The 24,041-nt window shown below is 35.1% G+C and overlaps 1 long non-coding RNA gene across 1 annotated transcript in view; it reads right to left on the bottom strand.

Moving 5' to 3' along the window:
* Positions 1-829: 829 nt before the first annotated feature.
* Positions 830-24,041, bottom strand: part of LOC143651821 (uncharacterized) — a 92,103-nt gene continuing 68,891 nt past the window's right edge. Inside the window, exons 2-3 of the long non-coding RNA XR_013160234.1 lie at positions 3,609-3,733; positions 830-2,783 (exon numbers count right to left, since the gene is read on the bottom strand). This is a non-coding gene — a long non-coding RNA (uncharacterized LOC143651821). The remainder of the gene's footprint in view (positions 2,784-3,608; positions 3,734-24,041) is intronic.

Genomic DNA, 24,041 nt, shown 5'->3' with positions numbered 1-24,041 from the left:
TACGACACCACTTTAGAAGTGTTTGGAGGAGTAGGAGGCTTAAAAGGTTTTTTTATGAAAGATGCAAAGCAATGCAGTAATAAAATTGTTAAAAGTTTGGGAAGAGGAACTTTCAGACCATTTATTACTCAAGAGTGCCATCTTGTGGTCAACATGTTTCTTGTTCTAAAGAGTATTGGGGAAGGCAAAAACTCTGCCTAACACTAGATCACAAAAATCCATTCCTAGTATTTTTTCTATTTTTTTAACTTTATGATTTACATTTAAATTTCATAATCTGTTTTGAGATAATGTTTGCATAAGTTGTAAGCTGTATGTCTAAATTCATTTTTTCCCAGTTTCTCCAGGTACAACTATTTTAAAAGCCTAAGTCCATTGAATTGTTTGTGTCCCTCTGTCAAAAATCACTTGGACATATTTATGTGGGTGTAGTTCTGCGTTTTCCATTATGTTCCATTGATCCATGTCTGTATCTGGCACCAATGACCAACAGTCTTGATTAGTTACATATTAAGTGTTGAAATCAAGGAGTTGGGTTCCTTCTTTATTCTTCTTTTACAAAATAGTATTTGCTATTCCAGTTCATTTTTCATTCCAAATACAATAAATTTTAAAATATTGTTTTCTAAATTTTCCAAAACTATCTTATTGGAATTTTAATGGGAATTGTCTAAAACCTGTGTATGAAATAAAAGGAGTACTGATATCTTTACTCTGTTGCTTCTTCCATTCCAAAGTTAATTGATGTTTAAATGCATTCATATCCCCTATAAAGGGTATTTATAAAAATATGAACGAGAACACATCAATTACATGTTTAAGGACAATGAGTAGGGTGGGCCACGATGGCTCAGTAGGCAGAGTTCTCACCTGCCATGCTGGAGACCCGGGTTCAATTCCGAGTGCCTGCCCATGAAAAAAAAAAGTAATTTATCTTTTCATACTTAAATACAAAATCAAATATTTATCTCTCTATTTCTGTCTCTGATCAACATCTTCAACTTCAGCACACAGCACTCTTGCCCTAAACCCATGAATCAGACATATTCGCCCTCTTCTAGATCTTCCAGTAATCCAAGTTTTGAGAGCTGTCCATGCTTAATCAACTGTGGATAGAAGAGTTTTCATCTGCCTTCTTCAGGCTGCCAGCAGGTTCTCATCCTTTAAAGCTAATCTTAACTACTGAATTTCAGCAAGATGGTCGATGACCACCCATCCTATGACAGGTCCCCAAAATGGCTTTATTTAGTATCACATATCTTAATTTATGAGGATATGTACTTGGTTGTACTTATTTGTTTGGTAGCATTCTCTTGCACTCAACTTTAAGCTTCATTAAGGCAACAATAATGCATATTTTCCCACATCTCTGTTAATAAGACTCTAAGAATGGGGATCTAAGTACAATGTTTGTCACACCCATCTGTCTGTTTACAGAAACATAAAATTGCATAATAAGAGCTTTAATAACATATGGAACTATGAAACATAAAAATTGAGTTTTCAAATATTTGTTTCCACTTGAGCACTGCTTGTCATATATCCCAGAAAACAAATAAAAATGCCTGTCTCAGATTTTTTTTTTCACTTCCTTTTTATTATCTTGTGTTTACCTCAGCTTATGTGAAGCTCAAAGAAAATTGTTTTGGCAGCAAACACTATAAATTTGAGAAACATTTCCAAGGATATGCAAAATTCAGACTCTAAATTTGATTTGAATCTGGGGCTTTCTGTGCTTTTCCCAGTCTTCATTTCCTAGAAATAAAATTTAGATGTCCTATGAGGTGAATCTGGTGAGGTTTATCAATTGTTTTGAAAATGTACTGAATCAAGATTATATTACTTAATCTTCCATGCCATAACCTAGCATTTTTGCATTTAATCTATTTCAAAGGTATGTGCTTTATCAATAATATGAAATGCTTTATTAGTTGATGTACCACACTTGTCTTCAGAGAGAAGTGACCCCCCAGACCACTCAATTTACATTGGAGAGAAAAGGATCCTATCATATCCCAGACAGGAGGAGCACATACTCACAGTATTAGATACTGGGATTAGATAACAGTAACTGTGCCAGTTCCCAAATTATCTCACATACAATCTTTCCATCATTTCACTCTATTGTTTCAAGAATCTCCAATTCCCATATTAAAAGAGAAAAAGTACTATCTCTGAATTTGCTTCCCTATTGACCATATCTACAGTGCACTTTTTTAAGATTTATATTTTTGGGATCTTGAATTACAGAGCTTTAAGGATGAGATTCTACCCTGAAATATTATGTTTATCATTCTGTCCATACTCCCATTAAGATTAAAGTTGCACTGCAATGCCCTTCAATTTAAATGACTGCTCACCACCATGTAGAGATAACCTGAAATCAGGAAAGTGTTCAAACCTAGAAAGTGGATGTTTTCATGGTCTTGCCTGCTCAAATTCCATGCAGTGGGTTGGCTTAAACAATAAGGATTAATTAGCCTATGGCTTTGAGGAGAAGGAAAAAAACAAATCAAGGTATCATCAAGGCAAAGCTGAAGACTTTGGCATTCTGGGACTCACTGCTGGTGTTCCTTGGTCCTAGGCTTGTCACATGCAAAGGCACATGGTGGTGTGTCTTGGTCTCTCCCTTCTCTTCCAGGTTCCATTGATGTTCACCCTCTGGATGCCTCCATATGGATTTTTCTTTATTTGAATTTCATTCTCTTCTGAAGGATAGCAGTAATAGGATTAAGACTCATCCTGATTGAGGCTGGTGACTCCTTGTTCTAGTTTGCTATCTGCTGCAATGCAATATACCAGAAACACAGAATGACTTTTAAAAGGGGAATTTAATGAGTTGCTAGTTTACAGTTCTAAGGCCAAGAAAATGTCCCAATTAAAGCAAATCTATAGAAATGTCCAATCAAAGGCATCCAGGGAATGATTCCTTGGTTCAAGAAGGCCGATGAAGTTCAGGGTTTCTCTCTTAAGTGGAAGGGCACATGGTGAGCACAGTCAGAGTTTCTCTCTCATCTGGAAAGGCACATGGTGAACACAGCATCATCTGCTAGCTTCTTCTCTCCTGGCTTCTGGTTTCATGAAGCTCCCCGGGAGGCATTTTCCTTCTTTATCTCCAAAGGTCTCTGGTTCATGGACTCTCTGCTTAGTGGTGCTGCAGCATTCTCTGCTCTTTCTGAATCTCTTTCTCCAAAATGTTTCCTCTTTTATAGGACTCCAGTAAACCAATCAAGACCACCCAAATGGGTGGAGACATGTCATCATCTAATCCAGTTTAACAACCACTCTTGACTAAATCACATCATCCAGGGAGACGATCCAATCACAGTTTCAAATATACAGTATTGAACAGGGATTATTCTACTTTTATAAAATGAGATTTTGATTAAAGCATGGCTTTTCTAGGAGGCATATGTCTTTTCAAACCAGCATATTCCTCAACTGTACTTTCCACACCACAGAGTTCTAGTTACCATGGGTTATCACCCACAGGAATGGATTAAGTTTAAGAGTACAGTTTTTTGGGTGTCTCTAAACTACATACTGTGGGTTCCAACCCACAGTATTTAACTTTCCACCCACAGTATTTGAACATGTAACTGTCTTACCTCAAGGTAAGCCATGGTGTCTCTGTGCTTTACAGGAGCATCAATTTCAGCAGTTCTTAGATACAATGCCCAGATTTGTTTCTTCCCTCTCCACTTGAATTGGGATGGCTTGGGAGGTCATTATCCTATTATTATGAAGATATCCAAAGGGAAATGTGAAAGTAAATTAAGTGGACATGAAGCAAAATCTAAAAACCTCATGAATTTCTCCCCCTCTTAATCCAGAAAACCGTACCAGGCCTATCAAGGCATCATCATTTCTCCTCATGGAGTTAACATGACCCAGTCCCACCCCTGGTCATTGTAGGACATTGCTAGGTTCATTTATAATAATTAAACTTTAAAGTTTTGAAATTCTATTTCATTTATTTGCTTTTCAATATTTTGTGATTAGGGAATGATGTAGAGCAGGCATAAAGGTGGGAGAGTCACAAAAGCTTAAGCTGGCACCAAACCTCTCTCTGGTTTTCATTACAAGTTAATAAATTTCTCAGGCATCAGTCAGGAGTACATTTTTCAACTGTACGAAGCTAACTTCTCTTTTGCTTAAAGTTCTTGTATTTTAAGACTCACTATTAATCAAAGTAAAACTCACTGACCAAATTTCCCCAACATTTCTTGAAAGAGTTACAAAAAAAAGATTATTCTCAAATAATTAATTTTTGCTCAGCTATCACTTGGGAATGCGTCAGTATATTATAGCTGCTCATACGAAGTATTATATGGCAATTAAAAATAATGGGAAAAATACAATGAGACAGAGGTATATTTGCCTATCTGAACCTATCTCTAAAACCTAATAAGTATAAGAAAATACATACAAGATTACACCTGTACCACATGTATATGCAGTATAATATATATGAGTGTATATATACATGTGTACTTGATTCATTTACTTGCTATTTTGAATGGATTTTTTTCCTTAATTGACTCTTCAGTTAGGTCATTCCTTATGTATACAAATGTTACTGATTTTTTCAAATTAATTTTATATCCCATCACCTTGGTGAATTGATTTATTAGCTCAGATAACTTTGCTGTAGATTTCTCAGGATATTCCAAGTGTAGTATCAGGACATCTGCAAATAATGAGAGTTTTACTTCTTCCTTTCCAATTTGGATGCCTTTTATTTATTTCTGCTGCCTGATTGCTCTAGCTGGAGCTTCTATCACAATATTGAATAATAGTGGTGACAGTGGGCATCCTTGTCTCATTCCTGATCTTAGGGAGAAAGCATTCAGTCTCTCTCCATTGAGTACAATGCTGGCTATTGTTTTTTCATATATTCATTTTATCATGTTGAAGAATTTACCTTTGAGTCCTATCTTTTGAATAGGATAATAGTGTCATCAGAAAAGGATGTTGAATTTTGTCAAATGCTTTTTCAGCATCAATCGAGATGATCATGTGATTTTTTTCCCTTTCGATTTGTTAATGTGCTGTATTACATTCATTGATTTTCTTGTGTTGAACCATCCCTGCATTCCTGGTATAAACCCCACTTGGTCATGATGTATAATTCTTTTAATGTGCTGTTGGGTTCAATAATCTAATATTTTGCTGAGAATTTTTGCATCTATGTTCTTTAGGGAGCTTTTCTTTCTTACATCATCTTTATCCAGTTTTGGTATTAAAATGATATTAGCATCATAAAACGAGCTAGGTAGTGTTTCTTTTTCCTCAATTTTTTGGAAATGTTTGAGGAGGATTGGTGTTAGTTCTTTCAGAATGTTTGATAAAATTCCTTTGTAAACCCATCTGGCCCTGTGCTTTTCTTTGTAGGAAGATTTTTGATGGCTGATTGAATCTCTTTACTTGTGATTGATTTGTTGAGATCTTCTATTTCTCCCTGAGTTAGTGTAGCTTGTTTGTGTGTTTCCAGGAATTTGTCCATTTCATCTAAGTTGTCTAATTTGTTGGCATATAGTTGTTCAAAGTATTCAATTATGATTTATTTTATTTCTTCAGGGTCTGTGGTAACACACACCTTCTCATTTCTGATTTTGTTTATTTGCATCCTGTCTTTTTTTCTTTGTCAGTCTTGCTAGTGGCTCATCATTTTTATTGATTTGCTCAAAGAACCAACTTTTGGTTTTATTGATTGTTTCTATTGTTCTTTTATTCTCCCACTCATTTAACTCTGCTTTAATATTTGCTATTTCTCTCCTACTTGCTTTGGGGTTAGTTTGCTGTTCTTTCTCAAGTTCCTCCAGATGAGCAGTTATGTCCTCGATTTTTACTCCTTTTTTTCTCTCTTGTTTTTTAGAATAGGCATTTAGGGCAATAAATACCCCTCTCAGCACAGCCTTTGCCACATCCCATAAGTTTTGATATGTAGTATTCTCATTTTAATTCATCTCCAGATAGTTACTGATTTCTCTAGCAATTCCTTCTTTGACCCACTGGTTGTTTAAGAGTGTGTTATTTAACCTCCATTATTTGTGAATGCTCTCATTCCTTGGTGATTATTGAGAGATACAGCTACCTTCCAGTGTGGTCAGAAAAAGTCCTGTGCTAGTTTGAAGGGATGTATGTACCCTAGAAAAGCCATGTTTTAACGCTAATCCCATTTTGTAAAGGAAGCCATTTCTTCTAATCCCTATTCAGTACTGTATGTTTGAAACGTTAATTAAACATCTCCCAGGAGATGTGACTCAATCAAGAGTAGTTGTTAAAATGGATTAGGTGGAGCCGTGTCTCCATCCATTTGGATGGGTCTTGATTAGTTTACTTGAATATTATAAAAGCAGAAACATTTTGGAGAATAAGGAAGATTCTGAGAGAGCAGAATGACATAGCCACAAGAAGCAGAGAGTCCATCAGCCAGCAGCATTTGGAGATGGAGGAAAATGCCTCCCAGGGAGCTTCAGAAAACTGAAAACCACAATAAAAAGCTAACAGATGATGCCATGTTTGCCATGTACCTTTCCAGATGAAAGAGAAACCCTGACTGTGTTTGCCATGTGCCTTCTCACTTGAGAGAGAAACCCTGAACTTCATCAGCCTTCTTGAGCCAAGGTATCTTTCCCTGGATGCCTTTGATTGGACATTCCTATAGACTTGTTTTAATTGGGTCATGTTCTTGGCCCTAGAACTATAAACTAGCGACTTATTAAATCCCCCTTTTTAAAAGTCATTGCATTTCTGTTATGTTGCATTCCAGCAGCTAGAAAACTAGAACAAGTGCTTTGAATAGTTTCAATATTTTTAAAATTATAAAGACCTGTTTTGTGCCCAAGCATATGATCTATCCTGGAGAACATTCCATGAGCACTAAAGAAGGTGTATCTGGTGTTTTGGGGTGCAATTACCTATATATGTCTGTAAGGTCTAATTCATTTATCAAGTTGTTTAGCTTCTCTATTTCCTTGTTGATCTTGTCCGGTTGTTCTATCTATAAAGGGGAGTGATGCATTGAAGTCTCTTACTATTAATGTTTAAACATCTATCACTCCCTTCAGTTTTGCAAATGTCTGTCTTATACTTTGAAGGTCCTTAATTGAGAGCATAAACATTTATGATTGTTATTTCTTCTTGGTGAATTGTCCCTCTTATTAATATATAGTGTCCTTCTTTGTCTTTTATGACATCTTTACATTTAAAGTCCATTTTGTCTGATATTATTATAACTACTCCTGCTTTCTTTTGGTTACAACTTGTGTCAAAAATCTTTTTCCATCCTTTCACTTTCAATCTATTTGTGTCCTTGTGTCTAAGATGAATCTCTTGTAAGCAACATATAGCTGGATTATATTTCTTAATCCATTCTGCCAATCTGTATCTTTTAATTGGTAAATTTAGTCTGTTAACATTCAAAATTATTACTGAAAAGGCATTTCTTGAATCTACCATCTTATCTTTTTTATCTTGTTAGATCTCTATATTCTTTTTCTTCTTTCTCTTTTTATCCCTTAAGTTACCTTACTGGTACTTTTCAATTCTGTCCACTCCTCCAGACCTCCCTCACCTGTCTTTTTTTTTACAAATGGCAGAACTCCTTTTAGTATTTCTTGTAGGACCAGTTTTTTGCTGACAAATTCTTTCAGGATTTGTTTGTCTATGAAAATTTTAATCTTTCCTTCAGTTTTGAAGGACAATTTGGCTAGGTAGAGAATTCTTGGCTGGAGGTCATTATCTTTCAGGATCTTAAATATATCATACCACTGCCTTCTAACCGCCATGGTGCCAGTTGAGTAGTCTGAGTTCAATCTTACTGGGTTTCCCTTGTATGCAGTAGATTGCTTTTCTCTTGCTGCTTTCAAAATTTTCTGCTTCTCTTCAACATTTGACAGGCTGATTAGTGTGTCTCTTGTGGAAGGCCTTTTTGAATTTATTTTATTTGGAGTTCATTGCATTTCCTTGACTTGTGTATTTATGTCCTTTATAAGAATTTGGATGTTTTTCCCCATAATATCCTCAACTACTCTTCCTAGCCCTTTGCTCCTTTCTTCTCCTTCTGGGACACCAAGGATTTTTTTATTTTCATGCTTTGTTTTGTCCATGATTTTCCTGAAATCCAATTCAAATTTTTCCATTTTCACCATTTCCTGTTTTGAGTGTTCTGAAATCAGTTATCCTGTCCTCTAGCTCATTTATTCTTTCTCTGCCTCTTCAAATCTGCCATTGTGTACCTCTTGTATGCTTTTTTTTGGTCTGCAGAATCTTTAATCTCTGTGATAGAAGCTATTTTTCTATTTATTCTTTCAAATGCCTCTTTAAACTCTTCTAGTGTCTTCTTGATCACCTTTATTAGTCATCCCATTTAGTTTATTAATAAAGCTTTATGAACATCTTTGATTACTTGTTCCAATGTCTGTGTCTCCTCTGGTGTTTTAATTTGGTCATTAGGCTGGGATATATCTGTCTACAGTGTGATATGCTTAGTGATCTTCTGTTGTTTTCACCACGTGTAGATATCTTGACTGATTTACTTCAGAAGTTGATTTCTTTCAGTAGTCTAAAGCCTTGTGTTTGTGGGATGGATGTGTAGCAGGATGTAGGGCATGGGGCAGGGCACAGCAGTTCAGTGATGTGTTGCAGTGCAGACATAGGTGCAGGATGGGGATGTTTCACTGGTGCCTGTGAACATGGGTGCCCAGTGGCTGGGGAGGCTGTGGCCATGTGGGTACACAAGTCTTGGGGGAGGGTGTGGCCCTGGTGTGTGCTGGTCTTTGTGTGCATGTGCAGAGCTATGGCAGTGCATCAGCATTATGCCTGCATGGGCTGGGAGCACAGGTCAGTGCTTTCGCAGAGTTGGGGGCATGACTGGTGACTGTGAGCATGTTTGGGTCGAGGTGTGCCATAAACACATGTGTGCAGAGAGCTCAGGTGGGGTTGGTGCAGTGTGACTGTGTGGGCTGGGGGTGGGTGTAGCCTGGGTATGGAGGTAATTGCCTTCAGCCTTTATGTTCGGTGACAGCATGCAGGGAGCAGGGAGGGGGAGTTAGTGCTTGGGAGGGGTACAGGAAAGCTGGGTTGGGCTGCACTTCAGTGGGTGGGGAAGGTATGTGCACAAGGGGCTGGTGGAGCAGGGGAGCTTGGAATGGGCGGAGTGGGGGCGGTGATGGGGTTCAGGTGCGTGGGGTGGGGTGTGAGCCACGAGCTGTGGGGCTGTGCTAGGGAGGGTAGCACATTCAAGGAACATGGCTTGGTTTACTTCTTAGTCCCCGTCTCCATGTCTGTGCACTCCTGAGGACTCCAATCTTCGGCATTAGGCTCTGGTTCTCTCCTCAGTTCCTCAGCTTTCACAACCGGGGCCACCGTCTCTGGTACACAAGACTCTCCCAGGTCAGTTACACTCTGGAATTGTCATCTCAGTTGCCCTCCCATCCCTTCTCTGACTTTTCCATGGAGCACGGCTGAATTTGATCTATCCTATGCTGCCATCTTCCCGGAAATAAATGTTTTACTTTTAATAATAGTGTATCTATATCTATATATCTATATCTGCATTCATATTTGTTTCTGTATCCACATCCTTATCTGTATCTACAGCTAGATAATATCTATATCTGTGACATCTCTAACTGTATCTATATGCATGTCATCTATATTCTGTAACCTGTATATGTTCATGGGAGGGAAAAGCAATGAGATAGAATAGTCAAAAGCAGGTTGATCAAATGAGCATGGGTGCTGAATAACCACGCGATCTTTCTTTTAGCCTCCAGTACCTTAGAGCAGCTAGAAATAAAAATAAAAAATTGTGGAACTGCCACCCATACCAAACTCTGAAATCTGTTCTACAACTAATTGTTTTGATGGGCTTTGAAATTTATTGCCTTTATGTATAGATGCTATTTAAAGAGAAGGAGTATAACAGAGAAGATAGGATTTAACAAAATGCATATCGCTGGTAAATCATTATATTAATATTTTTGTTGGTCTCCAGTGTCTTGGAGCAGCTAGAAGAAAAAAACGAAAAATTGTGGATCTGTAACCCATACCAAAATTTAAAATATGTTCTATAACTACTTGTTAAAACATGCTTTTTTGTATATATTTTCACAAAAAAGTTAAAAATTAAAAAAAGATGTTGATATCAGAACACTAAGCATGATAATTTCAGAAAGAACATGTGAATAGATAAAAAATTTAGGAAATAGAAAATTTATACTTCCTGAAGGGAGAACACATATTCATTTATATTAATATAAAATATTTAAGAAAGTACAAGTTGATTAATCTTAAATTCAGGGCATTTTAATTTTTTTTATCTTTCAAGATATCCTCTGGATTCAAGCAAGATGCAAAAGAAAAAAGAATTGCATTGTCAGACTAAATTATTATTTTTTTGCATGGGCAGGCACTGGGAATTAAACCTGGGTCTCTGGCACCACCGGCGAGAACTCTGCCTGCTGAGCCACCATGGCCCACCCTGTAAGATGAATTTTAAAAGCTCACTCACCCATAACCCATGTATTAAAGACATATTAAATTATTAATTACAGGCTATATTATAGGGAAAAATTAGAGCAACACTGTCACAATCTGTAGAATATGTTCATAATGTTTGTCACAAGGCACATTTATTATAAAATAAGGAAGATTGACAGTATATAAAACATAACTACTTCAAAAACTTAAATGGAAAAGATAGTAGTAGAAATGACCGAAAAAAGACAATTAAAATTTGTGGATACAGCCAAAACAACACATAGAGGTAAGATTATAGCATTGAATATATACAAAGTCCATTGTTTATATTAGTGCTAACTCTTTGTGTTCACAGTTCAATGCGTTTCCATCAATAGGATATGGTATCATACAGAATGGACCACCAGGTGGACTCCATTAAGGAAGGCTAAGACTGCTAGATTTATTGATCAAAAGAAAGCAGTGCTATGACACACAACTCACAGCCTCCAAATGGCAAGTCAGGAAAATGCTTATATGGTTTTAGTTTCCAGGACAGGTGATTTTTTTAGACAGGTAAAAAGTTTAGTTTGTGCAGAGAGTATGAAACAAAAGCTTTGAATTGGTATATACAACAATTTGTTAATCATGGCAAATTTAAATGAGCAAATTGCTAACCTTTCAAAGTAAGTTGTCTGTGCCTCCCTTGTATCTTCCAAGAACAGATACCACCTGGATCTATGTTTTTATTGCTTGGTTCCAACATTGTTTATCACAGGGAAGTAAAGCATGCCTATTGCAAGTGTTATTTAAAGCAGGTCAGAGAATTCTATGCATAAGAATGTAATGTCAATTTGCATTAGTGTCCAATTAAAATTTATTAAAAGCATAAAAAATTTTGTTGTTTAATATTGTTTTCTTTACTTTTTTCATTGCTTAATATTAAATTACTAAAATAAATTTAAAATGCAACATTAGCTTTAATTGAGTAAAATTGGTAGAATTTAAAATCATTAAATAATTATTTAAAAACTTAATTATTTCTGTATACTTTGTTCCATAGTTATTAGGTTCTTTCTTTTTGCAAAATTTAACAGCAGTTCTTATTTGGCATCAAATAGACTTGGTATGCAAACATTGACTGAATCCAATTAATGTGAGCTAAACTTCATAAGTATATTTTAAAAATGATGAAAATAATCCAATGGTTGTTCTAATCTTATTACTAAATATTGTAGGTTTGAAATTTTTATATTTGATATAATTGGATTATAACACAAATTTCCAAGTACTCATCATGCCTTTATTTCTTCTACATTCCTATAATGCAAATTTCATGTGTGATAATTTGTTCTCTTTCAACTTAAGTTAATAAGAGTAGTACATATTTTGGGTAGATCATTTTTTTCTCACTATTGTTCTTATACTGTTTCTTCAATTTTATCTTGCATGCATTTATGATGACATAATAAACATTATTGTAGAGTATCTTAGCATATCCCTGAAATATTTTGCAATGGCAATATTAAAATTAAGCTTAACATTCATCTTCTTGAATTTTGAGGCTATCCCAAATTGGAAAGTTTGGTTAATTGTTCAAAGAATAGAATATGATTTAATCTTTGCTTCTCCATCTTTTGTTATTATTTGTGTTTTTATTAGCATGGATCATCAAAACATAAACATAGGCTTTTTGCAAAGTTACTTAATACTTTTTCTCTTAATATTAATGTTCACAGAAATATATTTTCAAAATTCTTTAAGTATTTGTAAATGCTCAATAATTGTTTTGGACATAGTTATAACCTTCAATCATCATTAATGATTGCTACACTTTTCTTTAACAATAATTAATGATGAGAAATTAGAATTTGAGACCATAACAGTTCAGAGGAGATTTCTCTCCAGGTTCATGCTTACCTATATTTATAAGTGAGAATTAACAGTGCAGCCAAATGATCAGCTATATTTCATTGCCAAATTGTAAATTATCTCTGATACCTTGTTGTCTAAGGACTCTTATGAGAGATGCACACAAGTTCGGTATTGCAAGAAATATCAAATAGCTAATACATCCAAAAGCTGAGTTTGAAGTGGAAACCAAAGGCTCTACTTTGGCAGAATACCAAGGGAAAAGACAAACACTGCTGCATCCCTACATATAAAATAATCCAAAGATGAAAATTCATTTTAGAATTTAATTCAAAAAACAGCAAGGACACAATCAAATCAATAAATAAATAACATTACATGAAAGTACATATCTACTGCCAAATTCCATAAAGAAGAGTAATGATACTGAAAAGAATCTTGCTGTTAAATATTGAAAACTTCAAGTATATTAAGATACACAAATAAGGATAGCATTATATTACCATTAAATCTAATTTGGAAGCAGATGAAAAGTTGCAGGGGATGTTGATAATTATGGTTATTTTAATAAACTTGACATAAATGCCCTAATGCATTACCAATATAACTAATAAATAACCAGTCACTACTAATAAATATTACGTAAAAATTAAAGTAGTTATGTTACAGACTGGGATAAGTATACATTCTCTTGCTTTTTTAAAAAAAAGTTTTTGCTTTTCACAAATTTTTCTAAAAGTGTAGTTGTGTTTGAAGGCTTACAGGGATTAAAATGAAATTTATCACATATAAAAGGAGATTACAATAATTTTAGAGCAATTTAAAAACAGAAAAGTATTAAATAAAGCCACAAAAACTTTATGTATTAGTCATACTAAAGTTTCTGAGATAATTCTAATACCATTTTGTCAACTACTTCATGACATTCTACTAGAATGCTTTAAATTTTCACTGAAATTAAAATATCCTTTTTATGATTTAATTGTGACTTAATTTGGGATCAACTAACAAATATAACATTTTAAAATGTCTCAGCTACATTACAAGCCAATGATACAGTAAATATCAGATTAATTTAATAAAATGTTCATGTTGGCTACTTTAGCTTATTGATTTCACAATTTTGAGGTAATAGAAATGAACTGTTGGGAGTTTTTGTGTGCTCATTTGAAAACAATGACATTTAAAAGTCAGATTTTCTACTTATATCCAGTTACTTCAGTCTATCAGATTTAGAAAAGAAATTGGGTTGCAATGTTTTAAACCAAAATTAATCTCTGTACCTGATTATTTAAGTACTTTATGAGTTATACATTAAAATTAATGTATAAATTTATCTACCTGTTTTATTAGACAGAAAATGTTAAAATATCTTAAAGAATCCATATTTCTTGAAGAAACATATACGCATTTTATATCTAACAAGTACTTGTATGTATATATATATATATATATATATATATATATATATGTTTGTATGTGTATATATATGTATACACATTTCAAAAAGATGAATTTAATAGGACACTGCCAAAGAATGTACTTTACAATGAGTGGTTTTCATTTTTTTTCTCTGTATTTGATGACACACTTGTAAAGGGCTGCGTCCACTTCTTTATTATTCAGACAGTTGAAAACAGGGTTCAAAGTGGGTGTGATGATGGAATAAAATAGAGGAATCAACCTTCCTTGGATTGGGGAATAATTGGTTATAGATCTTAGGTACATAGAATTCCCAGTCCCATAAAACAGGCGAGAGGAGCTGGTTGCGGAAGCTTTCCAGTGGTGTCGAACGTGATTGTTCTTGAGGATGGTAGAGATGAGGCAGACTGAGAGCAAGGTGAGGACAAAGGCCCCCAGAATAATGTAACTTCTGTACATAAAGATCAGTTGTTCATTTACTTGGTAGTCAGCACTAGAAAGCCTCATGACAGGGGGGATATCAAAGAAAAAGCGATCAATGGCATTCAGTCAACAGAAGGGGAAGCAGAAGGTGTAAAACAGCATAGAAAATGGAGGGCACCACAAATCCAGGAAGTGAATACAAGCTCCTAGCAGAGATTTATGCTCATTATGACCTCACAGTAAAGGGATCTTTGTTGAGCATACAGCTGTCATAGGCCATGGCAGAGAGCAGAAGGCACTCAGAGGCAGCCATGGTGAAGAACACACAGAGTTGGGCAACTCATTCTGCAACGGAAATATCCTTGAAACCAAAGATGGCATTCCCAATGGCTTTGGGCATGGTGACTGAGGTATAGCACAAGGTATTTCCAAGAAGGACAAAGTATATTCAAGAAGGAAAAGTTCTACAGGAAGAAATAAATGGGTGTGTGGCATTGGCAATCTTTGATAATCACTGTGATGATAGAGATATTCTCCATGAGTCCAAAGATGTAAATTATTAGAAAACACCTCTACTGAAAGCATTAACAATGGGGATGTCTGGTAGGATCAATCATGCCACTGTGCTCTGATTGGTCACCTAATTGACAAAGAATGAAATGACAAAAAGAAAAGATATATTTAGTTCAGATGCAACTATGTACAAAGAATCATGTTGTCAACTCTTGGGGACTCAGAAATAATTGTCACTTTTTCTTTCCTGAATTCTATACACACTTTGAAATAGAATTAGTTATTTCTGCATAGAGAAGATTATCTAGTCCATATTTTATGCCCAATAAAAACCACTTGAAATCACTAGAATCAATAATAATTGGATTAGCATTAGCAGAAAGGATACATTTACTGAGCATAATTTGCATTGAAGGCAAAGTTTACAAAACTGCATGCAGACAAATTCATCTTTTCCTAACAAACAACTACAGTGTAACCGCAATTTCCCACAAAAATGTTTGTGTAAATAGAGTCAAGGAGAATCTAAGTAATTTTCTCATGGTTCTAATTTAGAAAGCAAGGAAAGGTAGAATACAAACCAAAAAAAGTACATTAAATCTCATAAATAAATATTTCTGAGTTGAAAAATTAAAACTGGAGACATTTCAACTTAAAGGCAACAAATTAAAAATATTAAAGATATCTGTTTATTTAGAAGACTGAAGCACACTTTCCATTTCAGACCCAGCACATCTCCTTTGTTTTCTTCCTTCTACCATGCGAGATGGCCAAGGATTACTTTCTATCCTGTCCTTGAGTTTATTTCCAATGTTATTCTCTTGAAGGTTATACCCTTCCCCCTCAAAAAGATGACACTTCAAATATAATTAATACTTAGTTTTTGTAAAATACAATAATGTAACTTTCAGTCTTGCTAATGGTGGTGAAATAATAAATGGATTTAACCTTCCCCCATCAATGGCTAAAAAGATGTACATAATATATGCCACAATGTCTGATATTAGGTTAAAAAATGCACAAAAATGAGTTATGTGAGTAAAGAAAGAAAAACTAGTTGTATCTTATGATTACCCTTGATTTTCTCTTCAGTCAAATTCTTGATTATAGGGACAGAGAAGTGGAATGGAAAAAGAGACCAAAAATGCCACTGATTTGAGAAGATTGACATTTATGGAAGTCAAGGCAACTGGGAGTTGTGGGGCAGTTTACAGTTAGCAGGGTTAGATTAACAAACAAAACTAAACCCTTCAGAATTCCACATAGGGGTCTTGTTGAACTTTTGTTAATGTGTAAGCTTCCCATGCATAGGATAAAACTTCACAGTGTAGAATAAAAATGACCCTTTAGTTTTTATTTTGTTTGCATGGGCAGGCACCGGAAATTGAATCCGGGCCTCCAGCGTGGCAGATGAGAACTCTACCTACTGAGCCACCGTGGCCTGCCCAACCCTGTAGTTTTAAGATGACAAAATCTGTCCAGTCAGGCATGGCAGAGATTTATTAAAACCTCTTCCGTCTCCATACTGGAGACCAGGTTCGATTCCCAGTGCCTGTTCATGCCAAAAAACAAACCTCATCCTTACATAGTCAAAAGTGTTTGTGATTATGTGACACACTGGGGTAGAGTATGGAGATATTAAAACAGTATGGAATAGTGGAGCTGAGCTCTTCTTTGAGGGAAGAATACCTTCTGTGCACCTTGAAAAACTTAAAAGCATATTTCAGAGAGTCCAAAGTGATCTTTTAAATCTAGCTGACCAGTACAAATATAGCACTCTTTACATGAAAACAACAATGTCCAAACACTCAACAATATTATTTCCAAATGTGCAATGTGCAGTGGCAAATGACTAGAGATTTCAACAGGCAGGGCTTTGTGACATTCAAAAGAAGAAAACATCAATAGAAACTTAAGCAGGAATAACAGAAACGAGGGAATTGAGAGATAGCGGTTCTTAATTATCTATATTAATTATATTCAAGTACTTAAAAGAGGATTATAATGAGAAAAAGAAAATATATCTAGAAAAAACAAAATTCATGAGATGAAACACATAATGAAATCAAAATCTTGGATAAAAGTATATTAAAACCTTTAGAAGAGAGAGACTTTTGTATTCTAAATTTTATGATAACTATAAAGTTGCATGTCCCAATTCATTGATCACCCCCTGCAAGGTAAAAATAGATGCATATCTATACACACACACATACACACACACACAAATTACATGATAAATTGTTGAAAGTTGTATAGAGGGAAAAAAATAAAAGAGTTAAGAATAAAAGGCCAAATTATATAGAAATGAACAAAGATAAGAATGACACTGAGTTTCACCTCATATCTGTGCAAACTGAGAAAATGGACTTGCTTAAAAATGAGTAAAAGAAAAATGGAAGCATACAACAATGAAATATATCAAGATATAAATCCACATTCTGTGAAAATATTTTCATGTTACATAGGGAATAAAATATCTTCAGACAAACAAAACTATACCCTCATTAAATATTAAAAATAATTCACTGAAGCAAATAATATTTTGAAATGTAGAAGTTAAACATATGACAACATAGCACAAAAGTCAAGAGATTAAATAGAAATATATACATTTTACATGAATTGGTAATATTATTATATGTACATATAGGGTAAAATTCAAAATGTTAATGCTAGAGTAGCCACAGAAAGAAATATAACAATTACATACAATTAATAGGTAAAAAATAAAGGTAAAATAGGATACTAAAAAATGTTGAATGATCAAAACTAATTCAAGAAGAAAGAAAATTAAAAGAGTAATCAATAGATAGTTGTTCTAGTTTGCTAGCTGCTGGAATGCAACACATAAGAAATGGATTGGCTTTTAATAAAAGGGGATTTATTTTGTTAGTTCTTCAGATGAAAGGCAGCTTACTTTCCACTGAGGTTCTTTCTTACATGGGAAGGCACAGGATGGTCTCTGCTGGCCTTCTCTCCAGGCCTCTGGGTTCCAACAACTTTCCCCAGGATGATTCCTTTCTGCATCTCCAAAGATCTGGGCTGAGCTGCGAGTGCTGAGATGAGATGTGCTGGCTGAGTTGCTTGGGCTGTGCTACATTGCACTCTCTCATTTAAGCACCAGCCAATTAAGTCAACACGTCATTCATTGCAGCAGGTATGCCTCTTAGCCGACTGCAGATGTAATTAACAACAGATGAGGTTCATGTACGATTCACTTATGTCCACAGCAACAGAACTAGGTGCCTTCACCTGACCAAGTTGGCAACTGAATCTAACTACCACAATAGTACAATAAAAAACAATAAAAAATTGCATTTTTCAGTATGAAGATATTAATAATAACATTACATATAAATAGCATTAAGCCATTAAATAAGAGTCTGTAAGAATGAGATATAAAAGGCAAAGAAAACTCTACAACCTCCTCTAATTTCCCAATTTGGAAACACTACTCAGACTCTGTCACAGGAGTTCTCCATTCTGAAAGAATCTTCAATTTATGGTGGACAGAGGTGTAAATGAGCATTATCTCCTTCAAATAAATAACTTTTCAATTTGAATTTGCCTCTCCTTATTGACTCTATTTCATTGATTTCTCTCTTCTTACTTTTTAATATTTAGTTTACTCAGCTATACTTTTTGTAGTATCTCAAATCAAATCCCAAGAGAATTTAATTCCAAACTTTCTTGAAAGCTACTATAATATACACAAAACACAATAAGCTCAAGTTCAAACTCTTTTTTAAACTCTTTTTATTAATTAAAAAAATTAACAAACAAAACATTTAGATATCATTCCATTCTACATATACAATCAGTAATTCTTAATATCATCACATAGTTGCGTATTCATCATTTCTTAGGACATTTGCATTGATTTAGAAAAAGAAATAAAAAGACAACAGAAAAAGAAATAAAATGATAATAGAGGAAAAATAGACTATACATACCATACCCCTTACCCCTCGCTTTCATTTACCACTATTTCAAACTGAATTTATTTTAACATTTGTTCCTCCTATTATTTATTTTTATTCCATATGTTCTATTCTTCTGTTGATATAGTAGCTAAAGGGGGCATCAGACATAAGGTTTTCATATTCACAGAGTCTCATTGTGAAAGCTATATCATTGTTCAATCATCATCAAGAAACATGGCTACTGGAACACAGCAATACATTTTCAGGCAATTCCCTTCAGCCTCTCCACTACATCTTGAAGAACAAGGTGATATATACTTAATGCATAAGAATAACCTCCAGGATAACCTCTCGACTCTGGTATCTCTCAGCCATTGACATTTTGTCTCATTTTACTCTTCCCCCTTTTGGTCGAGAAGGTTCTCTCAATCCCTTGATGTTAATTCTCAGCTCATTCTAGGGTTTTTCTCAGTCCCTTGATGCTGAGTCTCAGCTCATTCCAGGATCTCTGTCCCACATTGCCAGGAAGGTCCACACCCCTGGAAGTCATGTCCCATGCAGAAAGGGGGAGGGTGGTGAGACTGCTCGTCGTGTTGGCTGGAGAGAGGGGCCACATCTGAGCAACAAAAGAGGCTCTCTTGGGGGTGACTCTTAGGCCTAAATTTTAAGTAGACTTGACCTATCCTTTGTAGAGTTAAGTTTCATATGCACGAACCCCAAGACTGGGGGCTCAGCCTATAGCTTTGGTTGTCCACACTGCTTGTGAGAATATCAAGAATTCAACTTGGGGAAGTTGAATTTCTCCCCACTCTCACCATTCCCCGAAGGGGGCTTGAAAATACTTTTTCATTCACTGATCAAATCATTCTGGGATTCATCGGGGCATCACTCTGGACAAACCAACAAAATCTCATGAGCTACCTGAGATTCCAAGTATCAAGTTCAAACTTTTGAAATACAGTTCTCTCCGTTCTTCTAAACTCTAAATATACATAAAACCTATGATTCTGAACAGATTCTGTTACCCAATTAGTCATTTAAGTGGGATTTTTAAAACTTGCAAAGAACATATAAAATTGGAAATTATTGAGACTTCTATAACTTTGTATATAATATGAAGTTTTCAATAACCATACACATTAGAAATAATGTGTTTTTATGTTTCTTGTAGATCTTCAGTTTCCTGAAAATTTATCTTTTTATTTGTTGGTGTATGTTCTAGTTTGCTAACCATGACAATGCAATATACCAGAAACAGAATGGCTTTTTAAAAAGGGGAATTTAATAAGTTGCAAGTTTACAGTTCTAAGGCTGTGAAAATCTCCAAATTAAAGCAAGTCTATAAAAACATACAAATTAAGGCACTATCAAGAGGTTGCCTTCACTGAAGAAAGGCCAGTGAAGTTCAGGGGTTCTCTCTCAACTGGAAAGGCACATGGAGGACATGGTGATGTCTTCTAGTTTCCTCTCTAGGCCTCTTACTTCATGAAGCTCCCCCAGGGGCATTCTCCTTCATCTCCAAAGTTTGCTGGCTGGTGGACTCTGTACTTCTCATGTCTCTGCTGAGACATCATTCTTGTGACTCTGCTCTGTTGCTCTCCTGTCATTCTGAAGCTTTCTCCAAAATGCCTCCTCTTTTAAAGGATTCCAGGAAAGTAATCAAGATCTGCCTGGAAAGGGTGGAGTCATATCTCCCTCTATTCAAAAGCTGATACCCACAAGTGGGCGAGTCACCTCTCCATGGAGATAACCTAATCAAGTTTCCAACCTATAGTACTGAATAGGGATTAAAAGAAATAGTTGCTCCCACAAGATTGATTAGGAGTAAAACATGGCTTTTCTAGGGTACATAAATCCTTTCAAACTGGCACAGTGTGAATCTCAATGATTCTTTTAAAATATTTTTTAAAGTTTGTCGTTTGTTTTGAACATTTCTTATTAGAACTATTTTCTGCGCAAAAATTCATTTTGTGCTCTTGGTCTATTGTTCTCTTTATCCAGGTTTAATATCTCCCTGCAGCCCTTCTGATTATTATTTTTAGCTGACATTTTGTCTATCACTTAAATTATTACAGAGAACAAATCAATTGGGAAGCTCTGGAGACGCTCCACAGCCAAAAGGGACAGGAGTTAATATGTGTTCATAGATGCTGTACCAATTTGAAAGAATGTATGAACCCTAGAAAAGCCATGTTTTAATCCTAATTCCAAATCTACGGACACATTTGTGTTTCAATGCTTTAATGAGATTTAGCCAGGTGAAATCTTTTCAGTAAATCTGTCCCATAAGTTTCTGTGAATTTATGTGTGTATGTTCATCTGTTTATAACACCTTTGATTTCCTACTTCATTGCCAATTGGACACTCTGAACAATGAATCCATTTAAAAGCATGGCATATTTTCATTTCCCTTCATTTTCACGAATGCAAACAACATTTGAGATCTCAGAAGCATATAAGAACTACTTAAGAAAAGAAAGATTTTTTTTTGACAAACTGAGTCAGTTGTTCTTACCCTTTTGCCCCAGTACTCAGAGTTGACATGTTTTGGTGACTTTTTCTATGCATATTTCTGAGGAAAGGAGTCATGATGTAAATTATGTTATACATTCAAGCAAAATTCAGTATAACCTTAGCTTAACTCATTTCTGGGCCTCCAGAAGTGTCCATTTTGAGCCAATGTCATTATTAAGCAATTCTTATTATTATACTCTGGTTGTAACATCATTAGTTGAGAACTTGTGTAACCATATTATGGAACAATCGCTCCCAACATATGTATCTCAATTTATCCCTGTTAATAATATGAGATATTTCCATCTGTTCAAAATGAAGTTATTCAAATCATAATGCTCTGTCATCTAATTATATCTGACAATTTTACCCTTCTTGAAAATTATTCTGTAAAACTACAACAATTTTTATTGCCCCAACTGTCTCCTTCACACTCTTGTTGTCTCTAGGAATTTAGTATTTATTTCAAAACTTCAACTTGCAATCAGCAGAATGCTGGTTTCTACAACATCATTGAATGGTGTCAGCACTCAGGCCTCTCCAAAAGGAGCATTTGTCATAGGTGAACACATGCAGGGTCTCCTCATTAAGAGAGCATTGACAACACAATGCTAAATGCACACCTCCATTCTTCACTGAGATTTCATTAAGTTTGCTAAACTTTCCTCCATTTCTGGAATGCCTGGATCACCTGCCAGTTTTCCACGGAGTGCAAAGCTCTTTGGGTGAGAGTGAAGTTACATTAAGAAAGTTAATAATATCTATAATCCAAGGTCAATTTCTTAGCTCCCTCCCCTTTATTTCATAACATAGTAAAATGAAACCTCTGCTTTGTATGATCATTTATCTAAACTTTTCCCTTCAACTGAGAATTGAGCAAGTTTATTTTTCTTTATCTCTCTGTGCCAACATAAAATGCTAGAGTGTAAGTAAAGGGAAGGTAATGTATTTGTTAGACATACTGTCACAACTGGTATTTCTTTGTAAGAGTTTGCAAACAGATCAATCAATGAAATATCATGTTCATTTACTGAAGTATTTTTGAAAGAAACTGAGCATGTGGCAGCTGGTTTCCTTGAGGTTGGTAAGGTGTGCCCCTAGAACTTTGTTACTTATTTTCCATTTGGACATCATCACTGAGGCACACACTTACAAAACCTATACTTGTCCCCATAAACACACCTAGCTTTTGGAATCCCTATGGTCATTTTTTTTCCTGGAGGTGTGCCTACTATGCTGTCTACTTTATTTTAGCTCCAGACATCCTTTCAATAATTAAACACATTGCTCAATCTCTTATTTCTCTACAACCATTTGAGAAAAAAAGTGGTTTGGCACTCTCTCTCAAAGCTAAACAACTGTATATTGCACAACTATTCAATTCCAGTGTTAGTTGCATTCCACAGAAATGCCCATACTTATAAAATGATCTTTACAATGAATTCTAAGAGCCTGAAAATGTCAACCCTAAGCAGCCTTGCATATGGATATATATAGAAAGAGAAGGAGAGAGAAGATAGAGAGCTATAATGCAGAAATAAATGAAGATATGTAAATAGATCCAATCAATATAAATTTAATGAAAAACTCCTCAGCTCTAGAAATGATGGTGGCTGGGGTAGTGATTGCCCTTAGAGATAGCGATAAAAAGGAAACATGAAAACTATCTGTGTTGTTCATATTTTTGATCATAGTGTGATTACATGAAAACCTTCTTATTATATTTCATGGAGGTTCACCATATAATTTGTCTACCTTAGCGTATTTTATATTTTCATAAAATGCTTACTTAAAAATTAGGGTACAAACTAAGTTATATGTCAATATCTGAAAAATGATCACCAATTGAATTATATATTTATAGTCACTCCATCTGACATCTCTTTGATCCATCAGCTTGTCCTTCTGGACTCTTGTCCTGGCATAATCTAAATCCCCCATAATGATAACTCAACTAATTTACATTATTTGCTCTAATTTTTACCTTTTTCTCTCCTCAGAAACATCTTTTTATCAACCTCTCACAAATAAAACATGAAGGGAACTTTGGAAGTTCGTAGATGATGGTACCTGCAAATAAAACTCTCCAGTATTAGGAACCAAAAATATCCCCAGAGCAATCTCTTTAAAAAGCTGGTTGCACATTATGGTCCAAAAGAGACTGCAGGTTTCCACCTGAGCTATCCTTAATGGACTTGTGGGCAGAGGCAACTAGCAGTGTCTACCTCTCCTGCGCGCTCATCAATAGACACACTGGCTCTGGCGATTGAAGAAGTTCTGGTCTCCATCTGACCATCTGGATCAGCTTGGATGTAAAAAAGTAACCCTGGACTCACCAGGTGAGACACGATACTGGAGACAAATATTGTTTGTACCTGACTATGTGTTATTTATTTATTATGCCTCTACCTCTATTTCTATTAAGAAAGGGACAGAACTGAAATTAGACAGAATCTTTGATAAACAGAATTGAGTATTTTTACATCACAGCTGTTGTGTGCTTAATTTTATTACTACTTCTATTTAGATAGTCAGCTATGTACAATGATTAAATTTGGATTCTTTTTAACAACCTTATACAGGAAGAAGAGTCACTACTAATTTCTAGTTCTATAGTTGTTTGAATATTTCAATGTCACTTTCAGAATATTAGCAGTGTGAAATGGTTCATTCAACAGAGATCGATTTTTATCTTTCCTTGTACACATGCAATGAATAATCAGATGAATATCCACAGTGTATCATCATTAAATTGCTTCTTAACAATATCCGCAGTTGATATGACTTTAGATTTCTTGGTTCCAAGGACTTTTGGTTCAAGGTATATTATTTTTTATAAATGTCTCTCAGAAGCACAGTATCTGACATTCACAGTCTGCAATGCAGACTGCTACTGAGTAGAAT

The sequence above is a fragment of the Tamandua tetradactyla genome, chromosome 12, assembly GCF_023851605.1.
Source record: "Tamandua tetradactyla isolate mTamTet1 chromosome 12, mTamTet1.pri, whole genome shotgun sequence".
Classification (NCBI taxonomy): Eukaryota; Metazoa; Chordata; class Mammalia; order Pilosa; family Myrmecophagidae; genus Tamandua; species Tamandua tetradactyla.
Note: the sequence above shows the minus strand (reverse complement) of the source record. Positions and strands in the feature narration are given on the sequence as shown.